Consider the following 22,425-nt stretch of genomic DNA (forward strand, 5'->3'; position numbering starts at 1 on the left):
TTTGACTTTCTGAGTTGGCTTTCATTTTACCTGAAGTTCTCTAGTTCTGTCTATTTTCTTGCAAATGATACATTCTTCTTTATGGCTGAATAAAGTCTCATTGTGTATATTCTACATTTTATTTATCCATACATCTGTTGAAACACATCTACAACAGAGAGTGTAGAGAATTGAAGTAAATCTTTGCCAGCTAATCTCCTGTCAGAGGATTAATATCCGGAATATAAAAGAACTGGAGCCAGGGCATGGTGGCGCACACCTGTAATCCCAGAGGCTGGGGAAGCTGAGACAGGAGGATCGTGAGTTCAAAGCCAGCCCCAGCAATGGCGAGATGCTAAGCAACTCAGTGAGATCCTGTCTCTAAATAAAATACAAAATAGGCAGGGGATGTGGCTCAGTGGTCAAGTGCACTTGAGTTCAATCCCCAGTACCAAAACAAAGACAAAAACAAACAAACAAAACAAACAAACAAAAAACCTGTAAATACTACAAAATGAAAAAAAAATTTATAACTATTCTTCTAACTGGGGGTTAGTATTCATAATGTATAAAGAACTCAAAAAACTCAACACAACATTAGCTAAATTGTAGAACCAACCCAGATGCTTCAGTAGATGAATGGATAAAGAAACTTTGGTATATATACACAATGGAACATTACTCAGCATTAAAAGAGAATAAAATCATGGCATTTGCAGGTAAATGGATGAGTTGGAAAATATAATGCTAAGTGAAGCAAGCCAATCCCATAAAACCAAATGCCTAATATTTTCTATGATACGAAGATGCTGACTCCTATTGGCGATGGGGGCGGGGGTAGGGAGTAATGAAGGAACTTCAGATAGGGAAAGGGGGGGAGGGGAAGGATGGGGGAAAGAGGGTAAGAATAATGTTGGAAAGAATTAGACATCATTACCCGAAGTACATGTATGAAGACACGAATGGTGTGAAAACAATTTGTGTACAATCAGTGACTTGACAAATTGAGTTCTACTTGTGTAATACGGAATGAATTGCTTTCTGCCATCATGTATAACAAATTAGAATAAATAAATAATTGTAAAAATTAAGGCTATAAGAATTCTTATACAGGGTCTCAGTGTGTACCTTTGTGACCCATAATTACATGTCTCTTGACAAATACAATATTAAAAAAAAAATCTCAACAAAAGTAAATAAATAAATAAACCATTCAACAAACGGACAGATGAACTGAATGGACAGTTATTACAAAGAAAGAACAAATAGCCAACAATTACATGAAAAAATGTTCAACATACCTAGCCCTCATGAAAATACAAATAAAACTACACTGAGGTTCTATCTCACCCAAGTCAGAATGGCAATCATCAGGAATATGATAACAATAAATATGGGTGAGAAGGAAGAGTAAATGGAACTCCTACCCACTTTTGTAGAAATATACATTGATATAATAACTACAGAAATCACTATGGAGGTTCTCCACAAAACTAAAAATAGAAACTACTAGATGACACAGCTACATATTCGATATTTAACTGGAACAACGGAAGTCTGCACATTTTAGAGGGGCAGGCATACCCATATTTATACCAGCACAATTTGCAATAGCCAAGTAATGGAATCAAAACGTCAGTTAAAAGCAAGTATCCTAGTATTAGCAAGGATGTGCAGAAATGAAAACCTATATAAATTGCTGGAGGGAATTTAAAGTGGTACACCTGTTTTGAAAAATAATTTGATAGTTCCTCAAAATGTTAAATAGAGTTACCATATAATCCAGAAATTTTACTACTAGATATCTACTCAAGAAAAATGAAATTTTTTTGTTCACACAAGAACATATATATGAATGTTCATAATAGCGTTATTCACAATAGCCCAAAAGTAAACCAACACAATTGTTCATCAACTGAAGATTGAATAAGTAAAAGTGGTATGTCCATATAAAAATATTATTTTGGCAATAGAAATGGTATGACTCTCATATGTGCAGTCACAATGATGATCCTTGAAAACATCATATTAAATGAAAAAGTTTAGTCATTAAATATCATGTTTTGCATGACTGTTTTATATGTAATGGCAAGAATGAGTGAATCTATACATGTGTATAGATTGGCGGTTTTCTAGAACAGGGCTGTGTTTGTTGAGAGGAATTAGAAGCAATTGTTAATGGGGCTCCCCTTTTAAGGGGAGAAAAATGTTCTAAAATCAGGTAACATTCATTGTATAACTCTATGACTATACTAAAAGCCTTTTGTAAATTTTGCTTTGTTTTGTTTTGAAGCAGGTTCTTGCTATATTGCCAGGAACTTGTGAGGTCAAGGGATCCTCCTGCCTCAGTCTCCTGAGTGGCTGGGACCAAAAAGGGTACTATCATCAGTGGCTTACTAAAAACCTTTTATTTACGCAATTTATATGGGTTAACTATACAGTTTACAAATTTCATCTTAATAGAGCAGATAAAAAAACAACATTCTGATTATTGACTACTCTTCCAATAATCGATTATTACATACCAATTTTTCCATCACAAATTGTAAGGGAAAATATCAGTTTGTGTTCTCATAGAGTTTGGAGTTCAGTAGGGCAGACAGGAAATAAATGTAAGTTGATGATTGTGGTAAATGCTGAAGAAAATAAATGTTGCTATGGAAATGTGTAAGCAGCTTTGCTGAACAGAGCTTTCCCTGATGATGGAATTGTTTTATATCTGTACTGTCCACCACAGCACCCACATAGGACTACTGTGTATTTGAAATGTGGCTAGTGTATCTGCAGAACTAAATATTTAATTTAATTCAAATCATTCCTTGATGGAGAGTGGCTACCATATTGGACAGTACAGAATTGAACGTTAAATGCTCTTTCACCCATGTAGTCGGGGAAGTCTTCTCTCATGCAGTGATACTTGGACAATGGAGTAGCATTTCCAGGGAAGAGCAAAGAAAAGCAACCTGAGATGGGCTGGAGCAGTGCACATCGTAAGAGCTGCAGACGACGACAGGTCCTGGAGTTGGGAGAGGAGGTGGACTACGTGACAGCCTGGCCAGAGATGAGGTTTAGGTTGTCAGGACCATACAGATCAGGGAGCCACTGTTACAAAGGACAGAGCTTCTCTGAAAACTTTAAAAAACATCAGATTATTTTAAGTCCAGGTGCGATAGATCCTATTTTGACTGAGAACCTTTAGAGTCCACTGGGTAGATCACAGATGGTGGGTGTGTATGGCAAGGGTGGATACTGAAGCTGGGAAAGTACTGGCATAGTGCAGAAAGTGGGGAACAACTTAGTCTAGGGGAGGCAGAGAAGGTGGGGAGAAGGAAATGAGACAGACCTTAAGTTCTGTGAAGGAAATCATCATGAAGAGATAGAGATGGGTGTTGAGGGCTGGCGACATCATGGTCAACCTGGAAATTCAGTTAATGAGGTTTGAGCTGATTTCTAGGGGATCCAATTACGCTTTGAGGGGCAGCCTGAGGAAGTTTTCTAATTAATCAAATGGACTTTAACATCATAAAGAAATGCTGGCCAATATTGTGCAAACCCTTTTATTTTACTATGCGTGGGATCATCTGCCCTAGAGGTGGCTGGAATAATTATGGGCGCTGGATCCTTACGGAATCCTTTCTGAGACTCTCGTGTCTCTCTTATTTTACCACATTTTGCTTTTTCCTGCATTAAGTCCTCATGCATGATCATGGGAGGTGTGAGACATGGATGCTGTAGAAAAGCAAGACACATGAGCAAGGGCTCTCAAGGAGGATCCTGGGCTCAACAAATCTGCACCAGTCTAAGCTGTTTTGGGTACCATATTAACTGGCATTTGTCTGCCAAGCCTCAGGTTAACGCTTTGCCATAGGAAAGGTCCTGCCTGTCAGCTCCATGACAGTTTACCATTTCTATGGCAATCCTTGGAACTTCCAATATGGTCTCTTATGTGAGTGGTGGTGGAGGTGATCACAAATATTCCACCCTTTCATCTGCTGTTGGATCCCTTTACAGCCTTGTAAATCTACATAATCTTAACCTCTCCCATTCTGGGTTGAGAAATGAGATTCCTAGCTCCTTCCTTTGCCTAGTGGTTGAATAAAGGCTTGTCACCTGTCCCATTGTTCTTGGGTGTCATTATTGACTGTTGTAGAGAAAAAGAACCCAATATTTGGGGAAATTATCAGTGATAGCATGAACTATATTTCTCTTTGAATAAGCCCTGAGGAAGTCTTCACTCCAGACCCAAATTTCTGCACTTGGCCCTATTGGCATTTGGGTCCAGACAATTCTTTCCTGTAGAGATTGTTCTGTGCATTGTAGGATATTTATTAACATCTTGGGCATGTACTTGCTAGATGTCAATGGCAAAGTCCCAATGATGACAATAAAAGCTGTCTCCAGATGTGACCAAATATCCCTGGAGGGACAACAATTATCCTGGCTGATAAACACTGCTCTAGATACTACCCATTCATCCAGGAAAGAGGGGGGCAAAGAATAAAACAAAACCAACCAACCAACCCACATAAGCTTATAGAGGTTTCCAGGCCAATATTGGATGACTGGCCTATATTGACAGAAAAACTGAGGGTTTGGAATTTCAAAGACACCAAAATTTAAGTAACTAATTAGGAAACAATGTGAAAAGTGTTAGAACAGCATGAGCAACCCTCCACAGAATGACAGAGGCAGGAATAATTGATTCTGCCGTGGGGAGAGAGAAGCGTAGAGCAGCTGAGCAGGTATGAAACTTGATTTTGACCAAGAAGGCTGCGTGAGTCAGGAAGGGAAAGACAGTGCAGGCTGCAGAGAAAAAGATAAGCCCAGGGATGGAGCTGTGAGGATTGCAGGCAGAAGAGTGCCCAGGGACCCGATGAGGTGGCAAGTAACAAAGCTGCAAAGGCCCATTATTTGCAGTCTTTATTTTAAATTCTTCCTTATATGCAGTTTGAAGTTTGTTTCAGGCTTTGATTATGAAATTTCCCCTAGCTTTCTAGTGAATGGGAAAAAAATTCAAAACTAGAAGGTATGCTTAAGTCCATTTTATAAAATCAGGAGGGATCTAGAGAAGGAGATCAACATAAGAAGGGGATTTTTTTTTCCTCTTTGAATTTTTGCCTGAGAGCAGAAAGGATTTTTCTATTTTCTTTTTCTCTTCTTGATCTCCTGAGAAATTTAAAATCCTCTTGAGCAAAGGCTAGGGCCTGGGAGAAAGTAATCCTAATTGGCTCTTTCCAAGCTGCATTTGTATGAATGTTGCTCATCTCTTCAAATCAGATGGTATTTTTAATTTGCACGATTTTTTAGTGAGTGACACCAGATGCATGAAAATTTATCTCCCTCTTGTTGTAATCAGTCACACCTGAAGTTATTTCACATACAAATATAATGATGAGCACAGAAAAATTGTCTGGATGTATGCAACTTCTCATTTTAATTGGAAAAGTAGATCTTACTCTTAGAAGTGAGGACAGTGGCAGTTACTAGGTGTTGTAGCTACTGTACCAAATTACACACCCTGGTGATTGCAATCTTTGCATTTTATGTATGTCTATCAATATTTGGTAAACATATACTAAATACCTGACAATATATTATGTACTGTGGAGTACAAAGAAAAAACAAGACCTGGCTCTTGCCTTTTAGAAAACCACAGTGTCTGATCTTCGGATTAATGTTATATATGATACAATTGCACCAATTTTCAACAGAAAATATGTCAGAATATATCCAGTTATATTTAAGAAGAGGCAAGAAGCAGTGCAGAGTCTGGGATAAGATCACACACCTTGAAACCTAACAGAGCCCAAGTTCAACCCTGTCTTCTCCACTTATTATTGTGCAACCTGGGACTCCTTGCTTAAACGTGCCTTGCCTCAGTACTCACATTTACAATGCAAGGATTTTAATACTATCTATCTCCTGGGGCTGTGGTCAGAGAAAATTAAAGTAATTCATATAAAATGTTTAAATGAGTACCATCTTTTTGTAGACTTTTAATACCCAGGACAACAGGAGTTACCCTTTGGTTAAATTTATGATAATCCACTATCAGTCTTCAAATTTCCTCTGCCTTCTGCACAGACTAAATAGGAAGGCTAAATGAGAATGGGGTGGAAGTCACCACCCAGCATGTTACAAAGCCTCCTTGGTGGCACTGATCTCTTCCATCCCTCCAGGGATGGGATGCGGTTTTTTTATTTACTGTTTTTCTAGGTAGAGATAACTCCAATGACTTCATCTGTCATTTTCTGCCATAATGACCCTCACTCCATAGTTCAGGAAGCCAAAGTGGGGATTCTGCCAGCTGCTAAGTATGTCTGTTCCAATTATACATTCTAAAACTTGGAAAGCAACCAAATAATGTGTTTTGGGACCTTCTAGGCCTACTGTGAAATGTACTTGAGCTAAAACTCCATTGATCATTTCACCTCCACTCACAGTTACTCTGCCTGGAGGACCACACGGACATTATGATTCTCTTGGAATCAGTTCAGAGCCCATGTTCAGTAGTCTCTGAACTGTCTGCTTATTTTCTTTCTCCCAAAGCACAGTTTTCCCAGTAAAGGGCTGAAGGTCCCTTTGTTGGGAGGAGAACTGTACATTTTGAGTCATGTGCTAGACTTCTTTCTCCAGAGGATCAAATTTTCCCTTTGTTTGAGGGGTTCTGAATCTATACACTGTTCACGTTTTGCAATTGATAGAGGACCATAACTCTGATTTTATAATTCAAATTAGATTCTTGCTTACTTGACCTAGAACATTTCCACCAACACAGCTCAGATGAGAGTTTAATAGCCTTCCTATTTATTTAACTTCTAGGAACATCATGACCAGCCAATACTGTGGTTCTGAGTGAGTCAGGTTATTATGTTTGGTACTCTGATTCTGAAGTCAACTACACCCACAATAACTACACCCACCTTACTTTTGGCAATTGAATGCTGTTACCTTTGGCAGTTGAGTGTTGTCTGTTGTCACTTAACCTCTGCCTCCTTAGGATGCAATTTCTTCCATTGCATTTAGGTTTTCCAACTGAATTGCTATAGTTTCTACTGTAATTCTGGTCTATAAAAAAAGCCATCATAAAATTTTTCAAAGATGCTGGGGCATCCCTTAAAATTTTATTTCTCAAAGTACCAATGAAATGTATGTATTTCTGGACACTCCTAGTGTCTTAAAAGACAAATCTTGCTAACATTTCAATCTCCCTAAGCCTTTGAAACTCTTCCTCTACATTTTAAACAAAAGCAGGTCAGGCATTTTCCTTGGGGTGGACCATCTTTGATCCATGTTTCAGATAAGCAGCCAAGTCTTTAGAGCCCTCTCTAACCCCTTGAACTTCAATATCAAATGCAATCTCTGCTTAGCTCATATCAACAAATTAAAACTTTCTCACTTAGTGTCCCTTCCACCATTATCTATACCCTTACTATTCATTCCCACACATGATATCTGCTTGTATAAATTAGAAAATTCAAATAGTTCTTTTGTAGTACAGGCATATCCTTATGGCTCATACTGTGACCTTATCTTTGGGGCCAACTTTTATCTGAGTTGAAAATTACTGGCACAATACACTTAAATAGCAAGAGAAGTATTTGGCAAATTTCTGGGTAAATTTCATTAGAGGGTTAAGTTAAGTAATTCAGTTCAATAAATCTGTGTATCTTACAAAATCTGTACCTTTTCTTTTCTTTGAATAAATGGCTGTTATATTCTAAACAATAATTAAATATAAAGCTTAATAAAGCAACATGAAGTTAGGGGACAAGGATAAGAGGTATAGCATTGAATTAACATTTGTTGAGCACTCTATACTATTAATAGACACTTTACCCATGTTATTCTTCTAATTCAACATTATGAAATATCTGTTAGATGACAGGGAGTGTACTCTTCAATGTGACTGTGAAGAGATATAAGAGATGGCATTTTCCTTAAAGAGAATACAACCTCTAGAAGAGTTAGATAAGTAGGTCAACATTCACAACATAATGTGATAGTAAAGTAGTTCTGTAGCCCACAGAAGGGAGTCAAAATCAGGCAAAGAATCGAGAATTGCTCCCAGGTTTAGAAATACTTACAACTAAGTCTGAGGAGGAGAAAGGAGTCAGTTTACGTGAAAAGGGAAACTGGGATATTGCCAGAGTAAAAACTAGCATGTAGAGAAACTGAAGTGTGGGACTGCCACATAGTATGTGATGAATCACATGGAGTTTGGAGATTGAAAAGTTTTATGGAGGATTAGATGGAAATGAGGCTATAAAGTTGGGCATGGTCCAGATCATGAAACATGGAACCCTTAGGATCCAGGAGGGTATTCTTCATTTAATATTAATCTTGGAAATATCACAACCATGTTAATATTAAAATCATCACTTCAAAAGTAGTATGGATGATGAAGGAGAAAGGCAGAAAGGCCAGTTATTTATTAATACATCCAAGAACTAATGATTAAGTCATTAGCAGAAGGGAAAGTTTTAATTTTAAAATAACAAAGTAGAACTTTATAAATAAAAGAAGTTTAGAAAAATCCCCACATTAGAAGCTGGGGCTATAAACAATTTCTTTCCAAGAGTAGGAGGAGTGCAGTAAGCCAAAATGATTTTGGAGGACAGATTATGAGGTTTTTTGTTTTTTTTTTAAACTTTATGTATCAATTTATGGGGCAACTCTTGAACTGAAGAATAGATTTGTTTGTTTGGTGAGAATTTCATATATGTGGAGAGAAAGTCATCTTTATTTTTTTGTTCCTGCTAAGGACTAGTAGAGTATTTCTCTTTATTTATATATATATACCTAGCAAGGGAAGTCTCCTATTATATTAGAGCATAATCATAACTGAGCCCTTTGAGACTTTAAATAGAGCATCAGTGGCAGGGGTCAGATACCCCCAAGTCTGCTCTCTGAGCTTCCAATTGCAGGAATCTCACTGATAGGATTGATAATGAAACAATTGCTGGGAGGAGCACATCAGGGCCCAAAGGGAGTTCAGTGGGAGGGGATGGAGAGTGTTCGAGTAACTGACTCTCCTGCAAGTGTTCACAAAATGTCTGGAGTCTTGGAAAAGGGCTGAGTCTTGCATACCTAGCCAACCTGGAAAATGATTTCTAAGCATGTGACTATGAATTACATAACCAGAAACTTGAGTTTGGGAATTGGCAAGTATTTAAGCTAGCAAAGGCATACAGTCACAATGAACAAGTGTCCAAATGAATGGGTAGGACCAGGGGCCAAAAGTGACCCGCGTCATCACAATTAAATAAGTGCTAGTGGAGGAAGAGGACTTTATAACTCTCCTTTCACACTGGAGTTTGAAAAGGACTAGACTTATTTGGGTTAGGGGAGCCACTAAGAGTTTTGGACAATGTGTACAAACAGAGGCATGCAAGAATTCAGACAACTACTTAAAAGAATGAAGGAATGTGGTTATATCTCTAGTTTAAATTGGTTAAGTGGATTGGGTAGGTTGCTTTAAGTTTTAGGATCTACACAGCAGTCAAGTAAATGTATTGAGGAGTAAGTTGGATACTTGAGTGGCAAGGTCTACAAAGAAGTTATAGTTGAAAAACACAGATTTAAGAGTTATAAAAATGGCAATTGGGTCATTAGTCTTTGATTAGATCCCTAAGGGAAGACATATTATGCAGTGAACATAGCCTTAGGACCAAGGGACCTCTGGCATTTGAATGGCTGGCAGAAAAGGAAAGGTTCATGAGTATATCAGCCCGTGAGAAAGGGAAGGGTCATGGAACTCAAAATCCAAGAAAAGAGACATTGTTCCTCCAAAGAGACATTGGTCAACATTTAAATGCTGTAGAACATCTCAATGTGCCTAGAACAAAAGGAGATACTGAATTTCATACCAGTTTATCTCCACAATTTTCAGGTATGTGAGCCAGTAAAGGCTTTTGTTTATATCAGTTTGTATTGGGTTTTTGGTTTACTTGAATACAAAGATCCCTAAATAATATTGAAGGGATGTTCACAATAGACTTTGATGTCTCCCAAGATAATAGCATACTAAGATGAGCTGGGTCTAGGAAACTGGATGCCCACTGAAAAATGGAAGAGGTAAGGGTATCACCTCTGTTGCTTACTAACATGGGCCACCAAATTTTTTCCACAAATAAAGTACCTTAACCATAAGAGTTTAAATACAACTGTCTTAGCCTGTTTTCTTTTACTGTAATACCTGAGATTGAGTAATTTATAGAGAAGAGACATCTATTTTACCTCCCAGTTCTGGAGGCTGAGAATCCAAGAGCAGGTGTTAATATCTAGTGAGGGCCACATGTTGCTTCATAGCATTGGTGGAAATCAAGGAAGGGCAGAGGGTCATGCAGGACAGAAAACAGAAGGATGGGCTTGATTCATCACAACTTGTCTTGCATAACCAATCCAGGAGAGAGCAAGGCCTCATTCATTACTGTGGGGAAAGGAATAATGCATTCATAAGAGCTCCAGTCTCGTGACCCACATGCCTTCCTCTAGGCTCTGGCTTCCCGCACTGCACACTCAGGAATTAAGGTTCAACCTGAGTTTTGGTGGCAAGAACTATTGTTAATGGTTGCCACCAAAATTGCTGGGATGCCAGGCATGGTTTTCTGCATGTACAGACTGGCCCACATAAGCCTATAAACCTGAGACTAGATTAGATGAAACCATACATTTTCTTCTTTCCATATCTTCATGGCTCCTCTGTAGGGGAACAATTTTTTGCAGCTGTACAGTGGGTGAAATCATTGAGTGGAATCTTATTCAGGCTTCAAATGGTTCTTAACAAGTATTCTCTACCTTCTTACAAAACTTTAAATAATCACAATCTTCAAAATGCTAATATAAACCTCTCAACTCTTTCTGATCTCTTGGAAGCTGTGTGCAAATGTTATGCTAACATGCTCAGTTACAGCTGAGAAAATACATCAAATTTGCTCGTGAGCCACATTATTGACAGAACCCTGGGAATTCAACCCCATGAGCCTCAGAAGTTAGAAAGCAGAGCAAAGCTTATACTAGAAAAATAAAGTTCTTTGACTATGGCCTTCACTTTTAATTATAATGCCCTAAAAGTTACAATTCTATTCTGCCATCTCACCAGGTGTTTAAAAAATAGGATTGCTGCATCTTGCTTTTAAAAAGCGTGTCTGCATCAAAACACAATATGTCTCTACCTCCTGTGGAATCACCTAGTAATTCAAAGGCATATTTCATCTGAGTTGTCTAGACTGTCATTGCCATTGGAAAATTAGAAATAAAAAATGTTCGGCTCTCACTGTGCTGTGTAACGAAGGGATGGGGATCCTCAGAGAGATCATAACTTTCCAAGTGCAGGCCACCATTCTGCTCTGAAAACAAAACAAGCCCAAGTGTGTTTGCTATGACTTTGGAAACGAGCTTTTAAAGATTTAGAGTTAAAATAAAATACCTCTTCCAGAAATGGAGGTGTGGGACCCATCACGGGGGTTGGCACCGTCTGTCTTGCTTGCAGGGAGGGTTGTTTGGAAAGCAAGGTCACACAAAATCCCACTGGAATAAACTTCTTGGTCCGACCAAATTGTTTGGTTGTAATAGGATTTGGGGACAATTATTGCACTGCTAGAAATCACTTTTGAAAACTGTTAAGGCCAGAAATGAAATAGAACTTATCAAGCCTCTCTGTAGTTAAATCAGTAGGAGAAGAATCTTGAGCTTAATCCATTTTGGAAAATGACATGCCCAGCCAACCTGGGACTGACTCCAGCTTTGAAATTAAAACAACCTGGGCTCGTTTCTTAGCTCTGCTGGTTTCTAACAAGTTATTTAAACTGTCTGGACCTTGGTTTTCACATTGGGTAAAATGGTGATAACTATCTTAGAATATAGTGATAATGGTTAAAGTTAAATCACATATTCAAAGCCAATATCCTCTTAACAGATACATAGAAAATGCAGCTAAATAGTAATTATGGGCCATGGGCACAACAGCAAGCACAGTACTTTCCGGATACTTTTGTGTCACATAGCTCCTCATTATTTAGTGGGGGAAAGTTGCTAATATCTGAAAATTTGAATTTAGGATTTGGAGATGATTTTGATTAAAAGGTAGAGATGAGGAAGGAAGACAGGAATTTGAAAGGTGGCTGGGGATATGGCTCAGTGATAGACTGTTTGCCTGACATGTGTGAGGCTCTGGGTTCAATTTCCCAGCAACTCAATTAAAAACATCAACCACAAAGGAAATTGCTTTTAACCTGATCTTGAAATTGGGACAATATTTTCCCTTCATTCAACTATAATCAGATGATGTCTGTTATGTAATTTTATATTTGACAGTTTCTATGCTAGTTCTAGGGACAGAAATTAACAAGCTAGAGAGCTTCTTTGGTCCCATAGAACTCACCATTTATCATGGGACATGGATGTTAACCAAGTAATTACACAAACAATTAAGCACAACTGTCACAAGTGCCATCAAGGGAAGGTGCAGTGTGCTTGGAAAGTATACAACAGAGGAAATCTAACCAGAAACATAGCTTCCTACTCCCTGTGGATTTATCCCCAACAGTGAAATTTGAAGTTTGCCCACAATATTCTTTCCAAACCCATGTTCTCTCCATGCTTGAGGGAACCAGCTTCTGATAGTCCTTTGAAAATGACTGCATAACTTATCTTTTTACTCACAGAATTTGATTAAAGTGCTAGTTATGTGCTATTTGTATATACCCAAAGAGTAGGGGATGGGAAAAAGATTAATGATTGTCCATCTTCTTCATTTTAAGACAGGATCATGTTTTTATTTCTACCTGCACTGGGCCTTGGTCTCTATTCAGACACACACATCTCTACCCCCTCACCCAAGGAAGAGGAGTTTGACTCAATTATCCTTTTTCAACATGCTCTGACTAATGCCATGAATTTCCACCTCTTATTAGGGTACTAGGCATGCTTAAACCTTTTCTAAACTTATCAAACTGAGTAATCTCATGGTTGATTTTGGACACTGGTCTTTCTACTGTTGGTAAACCAAGAAGAGGGTGAAGGATGATTATAGATAACTTACTACTTATAAGTTTGATCTAGGCCATTCCTATCTAATACTGCATTTCTTCCCCACCAGATATTACTGGTAAATTTATTTAGCAAAGTAAAATGAATTACAGAGCATCAGAGTCAAGAAGAAACCTTGAAGTTTCTAACAATTTTTACTCTGCCAAGTGATAGAAAATAATTCAAATTGATTTATCCCAGTTAATGTATTAGGTAATGTATTGACTGAATCAACTGTTAAAAAACAAAACAAAGAAACTAAAATACAAAGCTAGAAGTCCTGTCTTACATGTAACCTGATCAGAGGTAAAGAAGTGGGCTGCGTTGGAGCACTTGCCTACCATGTATGAGGCCTTGGGTTTAATCACCAGCACCAAAACCCAAAGCACAGTGAAAACAAAATCAAAGGTAAAGAATCTAGCTCCTCTCCACCTCTTATTTGTAGTGTGAAACCAGGGAAGTTACCATAGACCGACTCGACAAACATGCATCCTGTTGTGGTGGGGATCTGGAATGTTTCCTCAAAGCTTGTGTATGAGGCAGTGCAGCAAGATTCAGAGTTGAAAAGACTTTATGAGGCTATCACCTCATCAGAGGGTTAGCCATTTGATGGATGAATAATGTAAATGGACTATGGGGTGATAACTGTAGGAAGGTGGGCATGTCCTTGGGGCTTTATCTTGTCCCTGCCCCTCTTCTTCCCTTTTCTTCCCAGTGGTCATGTGCTGAGAAAATTGTATTATATTTTTCAAATTGTTGAGGGCTTAGGAGTCTAACTACTTCCATCAAAGCAACACCATAAATAGGAACACACTAGAACGCAGCTCTAGCATCCTTTTCCAACATTGAGGAGTTGACAGTAAAAATACTCACCAACATAAAAGGCTCAAGAGGGTTCCTTTAAGACAATAGGGACTTCTGAAGCCCTCCCACTAATCACCCAACACTTATTTCTCCATCTGGTATTAGTTTAAAAACATGCCTCCATTATTCATTCTTGATTTGGAACAATTTTTTTTTAATCGTTATTTAAGAAAGTTTTTGTGACAATCTAGACTTCTTAAATATAAGTATTATTTATTGAGCAACCTATGTACCAGGCACTATACATGGTCTTTATTCACTGAATCCACAACAGATCTTAACATAAATCTTATGGAAAGCTATTTAAGATTTTATTGGTTCTTAGAGAGGTGAATTCATGGTGAGGAAGGTAACTGTATTCCATAAATATCGGTGACAATGACAGAGGTTTAGCATTTGATACTTTGAATTTAATATCCTAAAATATGAAAATGGTCAAATTAGTGATGGCTTGTATTTACAGGAGAAGATACTAGAAAAACTTTTCAAAAAATTATTTTAGAAAATGACATGAAATTGTAAATTATATGGAAAGTATAAAAGCTAGACTATAAAACAATATTATATGATCTAAATTTATCTGTTACACACATATATATACCAATATTCTTATATTTATTTAAGTGCAAGTACATAATATTATTCTTATTTTTGGTATTTCACCAAATGTTATCACAGTGGGAAACACATTTTGGAATTTACTTAACATAACCCGAAAAACAGGTCACCAAAATTTCAAAATAAACTTAATAATATTTGTGGAGTATGAAATTATCCAATATCTGCAAATATGTAATTCACACTTTTAACATTCAATAAAATGTCATTTGGGTTCTTTATATAAAGAACTCAAAAAACTTAACACCAAAACCAACAAATGACCCAATCAATAAATGGTCCAAGGAACTGAACAGATACTTCTCAGAAGATGATGTACAATTAATCAACAAATATAAGAAAAAAATCTTCAACATCTCTAGCAATTAAAGCAATACAAATCAAAACTACTCTAAGATTTCATCTCACTCCAGTCAGAATGGCAGCTATTAAGAATACATAACAATAAGTGTTGGCAAGGATGGGGGAGGGAAAGGCCCACTCATAAATTACCTGTGGGACTGCAAATTGTTGCAACCAATCTGGAAAACAGTATGGAGATTCCTTGGAAAACTGAAATAGAACCACCATTTGATGCAGCCATACCACTCCTCGGTTTATACCCAAAGGACTTAAAAAGAGCATACTACAGTGATGCAGCCACATCAATGTTTATAGCAGCTCAATTCACAAAAAGTAAATTGTGGAACCAACCTAGATGCCCTTCATTTGATGAATGGATAAAGAAACTGTAGTATATATACACAATAGAATATTACTCAGCATTAAAAGAAAATGAAATCATGGCATTTGAAGGTAAATGGATGGAATTGGAGAATATCATGCTAGGTGAAGTAAGCCAATCCCCTAAAATCAAAGGTCAAATGTTTTCTCTGATACAAAAATGCTGATTCATAATGGAGATGGAGTAGGGGAGCATGGGAGGAATGGAGGAACTTTAGATAGGGTGAAGGGGAGGGAGGGGAAGGGAAGGAGCAGGGAGGTGAAATAAGATGGACATCATTACCCTATGAAGGCACGACTGGTGTGACTCTACTTTGTGTACAACCAGAGACATGAAAAATTGTGCTGTATATATGTACTATGAATTGAAATGCATTCCGCTGTCATGTATAACAAATTAGAATAAATAAATAAATTTTAAAAAGTCATTTGGCATGCAAACCAGTTGGAAAACTATGACTTGTTGAAAGAAAAGCCAATTGATAGAAACTAACCCAGAAGTGGCACAAATGATAGAATTAATATACAAGGAAACTGTGTTTTAAAAAGATGGAAGATTGAGCATGATAAGTAGAGCCACAGAGGAGAGCTGAAACCAGCACAGCCAAACTCACAGTACCTGCAAGGGGTTAGGGTTAAGGTTATAAGAATTTTTAAAATATTCTCAGTATATGATTTAAAAAAAATATCACAAGTCACTCCACAACTTGACTTTATATTTTCTAAACTGTGTTTTAAAGAGCAAAATTTCCTACCTTATACATTAGTTTATTGATTTTTTTCAGCTTTGTTCTTCTTTATGTTCTAAGGAAACACAGTTTTAAAAGACCACTCTTTACCCTGGCTTTATATCTTTATTTTATTTTTTTTAGTATTTCCTTAAATTATGTTATGAATTTTTGTTTTGTGTTATATTTATTCTTAGGTGGCAAAATAAAAGATAGTTGTTTATTTATTTATCTACTTATTTATTCTAATCAGTTATAAATGACAGCAGAATGCTTCTTGATTCATTGTACACAAACGGAGCAGAATTTTTCACTTCTCTGGTTGTACTCAAAGTAGGGTCATACCATTCTTGCAATCCACATGTACCTAGAGTAATTATAGCTATCTTATTCCACCATCTTTCCTACCCCCAGTCCCCATATCCCCTTTGCCCTATCCAAAGTTCCTCCACTCATCTCATGCGCCACCCCCCCATTATGGATTAGGATCCACTTACCAGAGAAAACATTCGGCCTTTGGTTTTTTGGGATTGGCTTACTTTGCTTAGCAGGATATTCTCTAACTCCATCCATTTACTTCAAATGCCATAATTTTATTTTCTTTTATTGCTGAGTAATACTTCATTGTGTATGTATACCACAGTTTCTCTATCCATTCATCTATTGAAGGGTAGATTGGTTAATTCCAAAGTTTGGTTATTATGAATTGAGCTGCTATAAACATTGATGTGGCTCTGTCACTGTAGGATGCTCTTTTTTAGGTCCTTTGGGTATAGACAGAGGAGTGGTAAAGATAATTGTTTACCACTATTTTGAACCAAAACATTAAAAACATTTATTTGTTTTTAAACTACAAAATCACCTGACAATTTTTATAAAATTATGGAAACTCTTGAAGTAGAATAAATTAAAGTTTGCTACTTGTTGCAAGAGAAAACCCTTGGAAGGGGGTCATGTACCAATGGCCCTGAGATCTATTGGTATTTCTTCATTAAGGATCCTGTCACCTTAGGAAATTGTTTCTTTCTGTGATTTAGTTTTCTCCTTTGGGAAACTGGAAGATTTAACTGAGTAACACCTACTTTCTCTCCCTGATCTAATATCCTAGAACCTCTAAATAGTTTTTTGATCAATTTTTAATATTGTTTCTTAGAAGAAATGCAATAAATTTACTGGATATTGGAATTTCTTGTAGAAACCTAAAAGTCATATAAAACAGAGGCCTCCTGTACTCTTTGACAAATTAAGCAACAAACAACATTCATTAGTCATCGCGATTTTTCCAGGAAAATTACTTACATGGTTATCATGTGCTAGGCATTTTTCTCAGTGTGTGTGCACCAGGAGTGGGGGCATCACATGGGTACGTGAGTGGACACTTACTTATTTTAAACAACTGTGCAAGAAGGGCTATCATTATCTCCTATTATTTGCAATTTTAGCAAATGAGAACTTGAGGTACAGAGAAGTTAGAAAAAATCCCAAGATCCACCTGGAATTGGAACCTGGCTAATATTTGTAAGTAGGTGGAACACAGTCTTGAAGCATGACAGGGTTTTCAGCTGTGTCCCTGTGTGATTCTAGTGTTTAAGGTGCCGTTGAAGACAAGGGAGGTAGGACCCTTGCTGACATTTGCCATTAGTCACCTTCCCCCTTGCCACCCACAAATACCACAAAAACCCTCAATGCTGGACATTATCTCTCTGATAATAGGTGTATATTATCAGAGAACAATCTGGCTGACTTCTGAGGCCTCAGAAGAAACAAATTCTGCCTACATTTTGATCCAGCTCTCTCAGCCTTATGATTCTGGACAAGTCTAGGGAATGAAACATCTTTCAACTTATTAAGTTGAACCCCATTTGTCCTCTGAAGAAGTAATAAAATGTGCCCCATGGGAGGTTAGTGATATTTCCCTCCACTCTGTAATGCTGTACTTTTTGCTGAAACCAACACTATTACCAGAATTGCTCACTTATAAAGTTCTCATAAATTAGAGTGAAAAACATTCCATGTTATATTTAAGGGGATAGGTCCCTTCAGGTAGCACTTGCTGGAGTCCTGAGTGCCGGATGGATTACATTTACTCCTGAATCATCTGTGCTGAGCTTCAGTTTGCCAACTCTGTGCTGAGCCATCACTCCTCATCATATGTAAGGTACAGGGTGCCTGATTAATATGAAAATGAACAACCCGAAGGTCTATTTTAAAAATAGAGAGCTGCATGGACAGGGTGGTGTATATTCATACCATTTATCAATTAAAGAAATGTACTCAGAATACTCATGAGAAAAAAGGTATGCTGTTGGCATAAAAATACAGCATGCCATAGAACAGTAAATAACATATACCTCCAATCGAGTAAAACTAGGTAGATCATACAATACGTATGCATATATATAAAAGTGGAACAATATTGTGTTGTTATTCAGCTTTGTGTTGCTATGACAAAAATACCTGACATGAGCAACTTAGATGAGGGAAAGTTTATTTAAGGCTTGCAGTTTCAGAGGTCTCAGTTCATAGTCAGCTTACTCCATTGCTCTGGGTCCAACATCACAGAGAAAAGTCATGGTGGGGGGCATCTGTTCCCCTCATGGCAGCCAGGCAGCACAGAGAGGGATCAGAGGGCAGGGGAGAGGGGGCCCAGGGAAGATAAGCCCTTCTGTGACCCACCCTTCCAGCCACCCCCACTTGCCTATGGTTACCACCATGCTCATTCAAACTAGAGTGAACTGATTAAGTTACCGCTCTCACAATCCAATCAGTTCACCTCTGAACACCCCTGCATTAACACAGGAGCTTTAGGGGAACACCTTATATCCAAACAATCACAAATATGAATTAAAGTTTTAATAGTGTCTATATTGTAGACAATTGACTTCAACCATCTTTTTAATTCTTTCCCGTTTCTCAAATTTTCTTCAACGAGCAGATATTATTTTGTAGAAATAAAGTAAAACTTATTATATTGTATAAACTTGAGAAGATAGAGGAAAGTAAAATTAAGAAAACTGCTATCCACAATCATCCATAATCTCACCACTACTGTTAATATTCTGAGGAGTTTTACTTATACTCTGTTTACAAATATTTGTGATAGTTTTAATTTGTACACTTTTATTAGAGTATAAATGTGATCTAGGCTTCATCTTTTCAGTGTTCATTCATACATCTTGCCAATATTCACATTTACTATTATGGGCAAAATTGTGTCCTTCTCTCTCAATTAATATTGAAGGCCTAATCCCCAGGACCTAGGAATGTGATTAAATTTAGAGACAAAGTGTTCAAAGAGATGATTCATGGTCTGAGGATATAGTGGTCAAGTATTCGTGTAGGATGTACAGAGCCTTGGGTTTGATCTGCAGCCAATGGCCTAATTTAACTAATATTAGGCCATTGGCTGGGTCCTAATCCTATCTGCCCATTGTTCTTATAAGAGGGAACATGGACACAGACACATATAAAGGGAAAATCATGTAAGGAAAGCCATCTGCAGCCAAGGAGAGAGGCCCCAGAGAAATCACCCTGCAGATACCTTGACCTAGGACTTCCAGCCTCCAGAACTGTGAGAACATACATTTCTGTGGTTTCAGTCCTCAGTCTGTGGGTATTGTATGTGGTCCCTGATGATTGATAGAATCGTGGTTGTCAGTGCTGGGGATGGAGCAACACATGGGCTCACGATCTGGTTGAGGGAGTCTGAAAATAAATAATAGATATGCAAAACAACAGGTGGACATACGTTTGGTAGCAAAAGTCCTTAGGGCCAAGGAGAAGAGCACATAGCTCTAGCTCATGTACTTTCCCTGTCCCTCTCCCTTTCAGCTCCACACAGCTCCTCTCTCAATTTATGTTAATTCTTGGCTATTGCCAACCGTAGCCCAAATATTTTATTGATTCTTTTTTATTAAAAGCAGCTTTATTGCCCTGTAAAACTCAATACTATACAACCCACTCAATTACAGTTCAGTGTTTTGAGTTTATTCACAGGCAAATCAAACTACCACCAGAATCCAATTTTAGAAGATTTTGATTCACCCCAAGAAAGAAACACATCAGTAATCGCTCTGACTTCCCATCACCAGGCCCCTCCCTGCCTCTGACTCTAAACAACTGCTCATCTTTGTGCATATGGAGATTTGATGATTCTGGATATGTCATACATATAGAATCACAGCAATATGTGCTATTGTGTGACTGACCTTCCTCTTAACATGGGGTTTTCAAGGTTCGTTGATATAACATGTTTTATTATTTGTTTCTTTCTTTTTTTAAAATTAGGTGACATTCACATAACATAAAATTAACCGTTTAGTGGCATTTGACACATTTACAATGTTATAAAACTACCACTTCTGTTTAGTTTCAAAACATTTTCATTACCCACGTAGGGGAGTCTTTATGTCTGTTAAGTAGTTAACCCCATTCCATTCTCCACTTGTCTCTGACAACGGCTTATCTGCTATTCGCATCTAAAAGTTGAACTATTCTAGGAATTTCATGTTTATAGCATCATGCAATATGTGGCCTTTTTTTTCCGCCTGGCTCCTTTCACACCATAGCGTTTCAAGGTTTATCTGCATTGTTGTATATGAATACTTCATTTCTGTTTTGTGACCAAATAATATTCCATTGTATGGATATACCACATTTCCTTTATCTATTAGACAGTTTTTTTTTTTTTTTTTTTTGTCTTCTGACTATCATGAACTGAGCAATTAGGAGATTCATGCACAAGGTTCTCTTGAATATCTCTTCATTTGGGGGGGATAAACTTGAGAATGAATTTGCTGAGTCATAAGGTAATTTTCTGTTTCATTGGTTGAGAAACTACTAAAATGGATTTTCGCAGTAATTATACCATTTTAACATCCTGGTAGCAGGTACAAATGTTCCAATTTTTCCACACTCTTGACAGCACTCATTATTTTCTATTTTTCTGGCTATAGCCACCCAAGTAAATATGAAGTAGTATCTCACTATTGCTCTTTCAGGGACAGTTTCTACCTTTTCATTTATATAGATCAGGTTTTTCTATTTCTTTGACATCTTATAATATTTGGGTGAAAACTCTACATTTTAGATGATATATTATATCAACTCTGGGTAGAAATTCCCTGCTTCCTAGGTTGTTCCTTTGTTTATTTGCTTAGTTTATTTGCTTAGTTGACTTGGCTAAAGTAATCTTGAGAGTTTATTTCTCCTGCAGCCTGCTGCCTCTGGTATTTGTGGTAATTGTGGCAATCAGAGAGTTCCCCCTTTGAATTTGTCTTCTAGCCTGTCTACTTTAAGTTTACCTCTAGTCAGCATAAGCCACTTACTGGTGAAAGAGTGTGGTTACATTCTGTTGGCCAGTTGTATGTCCCTTTTACTTTTGGATTCCTGCTGCTAACACGGTTCAGGATGTTTATGAACTTTGTCTCACATTCAGCCATGGATTAGGAAGTTGGAGGCTCCCTGCACTATCATTAGGGTATTATGTCCCTCTCCCACAAAAAATTGAAAATGCCATAGGTTGAAATCCTAATTTTGTTATCTCAGGATGTGACATTATTTGAAAATAGGGTAACAGAAGATGTAATTAGCTAAGATTAAGTCATATTGGAGGAGGGTGGGGTCTAATTCGGTATGACTGGTGTTCTTATAAGTAGACTGTCATGTCAAAACTGAGAAACAAGGAGAATATCATGTTAAGAAGGATGATTGGGGTATGTAGCCAAAAGCCACAGAATGCCAAAGATTGCCAGAAAACTACCAGAACCTGGGAAATTGTAAGGAAAAATTATCCTCCCACATTTCAGAGGGGGATACTGTAATTTCAAACTTCTAGTCTCTCAAACTTTGAGACAATATGTTTCTGTTCTTTCAAGCTGCCTAGAAGATGATACTTTTCCACAGCAGTCTGGAGAAACAACCTAGGATACTAATGGGAATGAGGGCTATTTTCATTGAGCTGGAAAAGCAAGTTAGTAAGCGATAATCAGAAACCTGAAAGGTTAGGATGATATAATTGAAGACTGAAATATAAAATTCTAAGATTTCAATGGGAATTGATTTTGAGCCAAAAAAAATGTTCAAAGGCATGCTCCTGAGAATGTGTAAATGAAGAGTAGTCCAAGTGAAGGCTGGGAGCTATGAGATTAAGACTTGACTATGCACTCGACTACGAAATGCCTCAGGGTCAAGGAGAGGTTGGAATGGAGAGAGTCAGGTGCCAAAAGTCTTCAAAACTACAGGAAAATACAAAATGGTCAGAGGATGACAATCCCAAGAAATAAGGAGGGGAGAATTTTTGTATAGCAATTCATCAATAACCAATAAAAATTATTTGGAAATGACAGTAAGAAGTAGAAAACCAAGGATCCACTCTTTTGGCCTCTGAAAGAGTAAGGAATGTTTAAGTAAATATTTTCCACTGGGAAGTGCTTTTGGGTACGTGGCATCACTAGGTAAGAGAAAGCCAGATTTCAGAGAG

Source organism: Marmota marmota, unplaced genomic scaffold, assembly GCF_001458135.2.
Source record: "Marmota marmota marmota unplaced genomic scaffold, marMar, whole genome shotgun sequence".
Lineage (NCBI taxonomy): Eukaryota > Metazoa > Chordata > Mammalia > Rodentia > Sciuridae > Marmota > Marmota marmota.